This window comes from Halichoerus grypus, chromosome 3 (assembly GCF_964656455.1).
Source record: "Halichoerus grypus chromosome 3, mHalGry1.hap1.1, whole genome shotgun sequence".
In the NCBI taxonomy this organism is placed as follows: Eukaryota; Metazoa; Chordata; class Mammalia; order Carnivora; family Phocidae; genus Halichoerus; species Halichoerus grypus.
This window is the reverse complement of record NC_135714.1, coordinates 156,002,819-156,009,005: the sequence shown is the minus strand read 5'-3', so window position 1 is coordinate 156,009,005 and position 6,187 is coordinate 156,002,819.

Below are 6,187 nucleotides of genomic sequence, written 5' to 3'. Positions count from 1 at the left end.
GAAACCTATTTCCGATTTGAAATGCGAAAGGAAGTTGAGGAGCCTCTTCCTCAACCACTCCCTGGAAATTTCTGGTCCGCGAGGTTGGGAAAGAGCGAGCGCTCCACTTCCTGGTTCCGAAGTAGAGGCAAAGATCTGTCCCCCACCCTTGCTTTCGTTGTTCACTTAGTTTGGCCAGTCTTAATTCTGTACCCTGGAGTAAAGAGGAAACAGGTGAGAGAAGCGGGTAGTGGGAAGACCTCTAAAAAGACCCTTCTGTCCCGTGGTTGCATAAGTGGGCGGGTCACAATGTTTCCAAACTGTTTCCTAATGAGTAAAGTGGTGATCGTATCACTTGTCTACGTGAGATGTGAGGATTAAAGTTAAATACGGAAAGTACTCATTACATGAGGCAGGCCCCCGTTAAAACAGAAAGAGTAGGGATTGCTTTGAAGCGAGCTATGGGAAGGAGAATCCAGGCGGAATTCCTACCTGCTATAGCAGGCCTGACTCTCTCCCAACTCCCCATTCCTGCCTCAGTTTGACCACTTTACAGCCTTCAGGTGTAGGATTCCTTTCCCCTGACACACGTCCATTTTCCCGGTTTCTGTTGGAAGACAGTTCTCCATTTGTCGTTTTTCTGTATTTGAGCAGAGGCACTGACTGCCTTTTTTGGAATACCTTTTCAAGGATGTTTCTGTGGTGAATAGCCTTGGACAACAAATAATGTCTCCCTCCAGGCAAAGATCTGGCCGACTTCATCTCCGGTATGAGAGATTCTGTTTCCCTGAGCTTCTAATTGCTCTTCTGTAAGGCAGCCTGCCATGGCCCTCATCACAGAGGATTCTGGGAATCGGGGCTCAGAAAAGTGGCCCAAATGATAATTCTCGGACTGTTGTTACCCACATTAGTAATGAGCCTCTCTTTGTCTCTGATGCAGGACTCTCACCTACCAGCATTCTTGAACCTGGTACAGGCTAACTTGTTCATTTGCAAAAAGGCTAAAATCTCAGTCGTTTTATAGTTCTTGACAGTTGTCTTCCAGACTTTTCCTCAGAGTAGCCTGTTTCTCACAAAGCCAAGGGGATGAACACCACCAATTACTGCCTTCTGCAGTGTTTCTTATGCATGGTTCATGGTCCTCCTGCATTACCTGGGGAGCTTTTTAAAAGCAGATGCCTGGGCCCACTTTGATCTCCTTGCCTCTCTGAGAGAAAGGCCCAGGTATTTGCATTTTCACGTGCTCTCCAGGGATTCCCAGGCACACTAAATCTTGAGGCCCGCTGTTCTAGATCAGATCTGGAGTTAACAGTTACTGATTCAAAAATTAACCTGAGAGGCAGTCTCTGAAAAGGCCACAAGATGGGGCTAATAACCCTACACTCCAGGCACCTCCCTGAAAATCTTGTTTTCTAGTTTCCTTTTCTTTCACTGTGTTCTCTTATCTGTGTGTCCCAGTGCTCTGTCAGTCCGTCTGTTTTGCTGTCTGTGTATTTCATACTGTTCTTACAGGCTTTTCCCTGTTTGTTTTGTCATTGTTTTTCTCAGACTCTGAGTGGGGCCACAAATCAAAACAGGGGTGAAGAATAGAAATTAAATAGATCTTATTTTCTTTAAGCAGAATACAAAAGTTACCGTTCAACCAATAAAGTTCTCCAGGCTTTCGGGAAATCCGGAAAGGACTTGGTTCTATTCCAAGGCCCACCACTAGCCAAAGGCATGACCCAGGGCACTTTTCTGACTTCCTTTTCCTCAACCATAAAAGGAAAGATCCAACTAAATGCTCCAAGTTCTCAGCAGCAGCTCAAACACTCTGAACTTTCTTATGCTTTGCATAATTTCAGTAAAGAGGGTGACTAATACTTACCCAGAGACCAGAAAAGAGAAATCTTGGTGACTATAAACAGTCTGTCACCAACTTCTGAAGAACTTTTCCAGAGGACCTTGAAGTTCAGGCTCTCTCTTATACCTACCGAACTAATGCAAAAGTCCACTGGCAGTTCTTGCTGTCTCTGACTTGCCCCATCCCAGACCCCAGGCATTCTTGCCAAGCACTGCCACTTTCCAAACCCCTGCTATACCCATGAAAGTGTATGTAAGGAATGACAACTATTTTTCAAATGTTGTGTTAGAGAAAAAAATTCCTAGGTGCAGAAAGATGGGTGAATTCTTTTTTTTTTTTTTTTTTCTTTTCTAGACTAGAAAGTGACTCCTGCAAAGAAAAGGCAGAGATTAGATTAACAAGATTAGATTTTAAAAGAAAAATAAGACCCAACTGTATGCTGCCTAAAAGGAACCCACTTTAAATATAAGCATACAAATAAGTAAAAAGGATAGAAAAAAATACGCTAACAGGAGTCAAAGCTGGGGTAGCTCTGTTAATATATGAAAATCAGATTTCATATCAAAGACTAATAAAGGGATAATGTTCTATAGGATGGCTGCTGAGTCCAACAGTTGCAGAGCTGGCAATTGCAAGAGCAACTTCTAGAAATAGGCAACCAGAGATGCAAACATGATTGAGCTAATTCAACAGAAATACCATGGAAGTCTTAAAGGAGATCACTATAGTCCAATGCTTGATGTGGGACATAGAGATGACTGGGGCCTTCTCTGAAGCCTGAACCATGGAGAAAAAAGGAGGGTAGGGGCTCTGATTTAGTTTGAATAATGCAGGGAGAACTTCCATAAGAAGTAGTGTTAATGTAACTGGTTAGGGATAAACCTAGGGTAGTGAATTGCCTGCCTCTGGGTCAGATTGGTTGAAGACTTCTTTTATTTGATCCACATGTTTTTTCCCCTCTGTATAATACATAATTTATGATCTTCTAAACTTCAACTTTTATTTTTTATTTTTTTGTTTTTGTTTCAAGTTTTTATTTAAATTCCAGTTAACATACAGTGTAATATTATTTTCAGGGGTAGAATTTAGTGATTCATCACTTACATATAACACCCAGTGCTCATCACAAGTGCCCTCCTTAATGCCCATCACCCATTTAGCCCATCCCCCCCCCCCACTTCTCCTCCAGCAACCCTCAGTTTGTTCTCTCTAGTTAAGAGTCTGTTCTATGGCTGCCTGCCTCATTTTTGCCCCTGCTATGTTCACTTGTTTCGTTTCTTAAATTCCACATATGAGTGATCATATGGTATGTGGTATTTGTCCTTTTCTGATTGATTTATTTCGCTTAGCATGATACACTCTAGCTCCATCCATGTCATTGCAAATGGCAAGCTTTCATTCTTTTTTATGGCTGAGTAATATTCCATTATATATATTTATATATATATATATAAAAATATATATAAAGTATATTTTATACATAATATATCCCACAACTTCTTTATCCATTCATCAGTCAATGGACATTTGGTAAGCCTCCACCTTTAAAATGCAACTCAAAATGATTAAACAGTAAGCAGATGGATTATCTCATATCACCAAAAGTCTAGAGGCAAGAAGGCTATGTCCAACCCAAAGACACTGAGACCCCAGATTCTTTTCCATCTTGCAGGTCTGCCTATGGCTTCCTTTTGGTTGGAAAATTACTGCAACAGCTCCAGGCATCTTACCCTGATATCAGCCAATGTCCATAAATGGAATAGGGCCATTTCCCTCAGCTATGTCTCATTTTCAGAGCTAAGAAACCTTTTCTAAAACCCTCCAGAAGACTTCTCCTCACACCTTGTTGGTCAGAACTGGGTCACACACTCACCTCTAAATGCATCACTGGCAAGAGGAATAAGACCACTATGATTGACTTGAACCAGTCAGGATATACCTGAGTCATGGAAGTAGAGAGATGGCCACTGAGATACATTTGGGACTTGGCTATTTATTAAGAAAGAGAGGGAAATTGCCATTAGGTAGGCAACTATAGGTTCAGGACAGTTGCCAACATTTGCAAATTAAGAGATTTTACATAAAAAGTCAAGATTTCTTTAAAATTAATTGTGCTAAAATAAACATAAAATTTACCATCCTAAGCATTTCTAAGTGTACAGTTCAGTAATGTTAAGTATATTCCCATTGTTGTGCAACCAATACCCAGAACTTTCCATCTTGCAAAACTGAAACTCTTTACCTATTAAATCTTTTTCCCTCCTTCCCCCAACTCCTGGCAATCACCAGTCTACTTCCTGTCTCTATGAATTTGATTATTCTAGGTACCTCATATAAGTGGAATCATACAGTATTTGTCTTTTTGTGCTGGGTTATTTCCCTTAGTATAATGTCCTCAAAGTTCATCCATGTTGTAGCCTGTGTTAGAGTTTCCTTCCTCCTTTAAAGCTGAATAATATTCCATTGTATGGGTAGAACACATTTGTGTTTATCCACTCATCCATCGATGGATGCTGGGGTTGCTCCCACTTTTGGCTCTTGTGAATAATGCTGCTATGAACATGGGTGCATAAACATCTCTTCGAGGCTCTGCTTTCAATTCATTTGGATATATGCCCAGAAGTGGACTCTGGATCATAATGGTAATTCTACTTTTACTTTTTTTGAAGAACTGCCATACTGTCTTACATAGTAGCTGCACCATTTTACGTCCCTACCAATAGTGCACACGGGTTCCAATTTCTTCACATCCTGGCCTCCACTTGTTCTGTTCTTTTCTTTTCTTTGCGTTGTAGGCATCCTATTGGGTGTGATGTGATATCTCCTTGTGGTTTTTATTTACATTTCCCTAATCATTAGTGGTCTTGAACATCTTTCTATATGCTTGTTGGCCATTTGGATATCATCTTTGGAGAAATGTTGATTCGAGTCCTTTGCAGATTTTTAAATTAGGTAATTTTCTGTTGTTGAGTCGTATGAGTTCTTTCTATCTTCTGGATTTTAACCCCTTATCAGATATATAACTCGCAGATACTTCCTCCCCTTCTGTAGGTTGCATTTTCACTTTGTCGATTTCGATGCATAGAAATTATTTATTTTGATGTAGTCCAATTGATCTATAGCTATTTTTGTTGCCTTTTGATGACATATCCAAGAAACCATTGTCAAATCCAATGTCATGAAGCTTTTCCCTATTTTTTTCCTAAGGTTTTATAGTTTTAGATCTTACGAGTAGGTTTTCAATCTATTTTGAATTAATTTTTTTAAGATTTATTTATTTGAGAGAGAGTGCACAAGCGAGGGGAGGGGCAGAGGGAGAGAGAGAGAGAGGGTAAGCACCCTCTGAGCAGAGAGCCCAATGCTCCCAGGACCCCGGGATCATGACCTGAGCCAAAACCAAGAGTTGGACCCTTAACCGACTGAGTCACCGAGGAGCCCCTCCATTTTGAATGAATTTTTACATATGGTGTAAGGGAGGGGTCCAATTTCACTCTTTTGCATGTGAATAGCCAGTTTTCCTGACACCATTTGTTGAAGAGACTGTCCTTTCCTGCATTGAATAGCCTTGGCACCGTTGTTGAAGATCATTCGACCACATACACAAGAGTGTATTTTGGTGCTATCTATTCTATTCCATTGGTCTATATGTCTGTCTTTCTGTCAGTACCACATTTTTTCATTACTGTAGCTTTGTAATAAGTTTTGAAATCTAGAAGTGTGAGACCTCCAACTCTGTTCTTTATAAAGATTATTTGGCCATCAGGATCCCTTAAGATTCCATACGAATTTTAGGATGGATTTTTTTTTTTTTTTTGCATTAAATGTTGTTGGGATTTTTATAGAGATTGCATTAAACCTGTAGACCACTCTGGGTAGTATGGACATCTTAACAACCATACTGAGTATTCCAATCCATGAACACAGGCTATCTTTCCATTCCATTATTTATGTCCTGTGATTTCCTTCAGCCATGTTTTACAGTCTTCCGCCTCCTTCATGAAGTTCATCCCTAAGTATTTTATTCTTTTGGATACTATTGCAAATGGAGTTATTGTCTTAATTTCCTTTTTGGGTAGTTCATTGTCTGTCTTTGCTTTTAGAAAAAGAAAGCTCTGCTGCATTGCTACATTAAGCTTCCTCTTCTGCAGGGCAGTAGACTTTTGAGCTGAATAGCAGGTGCTCCCTGTAATGAGGGACATTTGTTCTCCAGTTTGCCACAGACCCTATGCAGCTAGCTTCCTTCACGTCCCCTGCCTTGCCTCTGTGGACATTCAGGCTTTCAGCCCCTTGTTTGGATGTCCCCCGTGAAGGTTACGCACTGCTGCTCTTCACTGTGAAGGAGGTAGGGTGGTAAGATACTCCAGT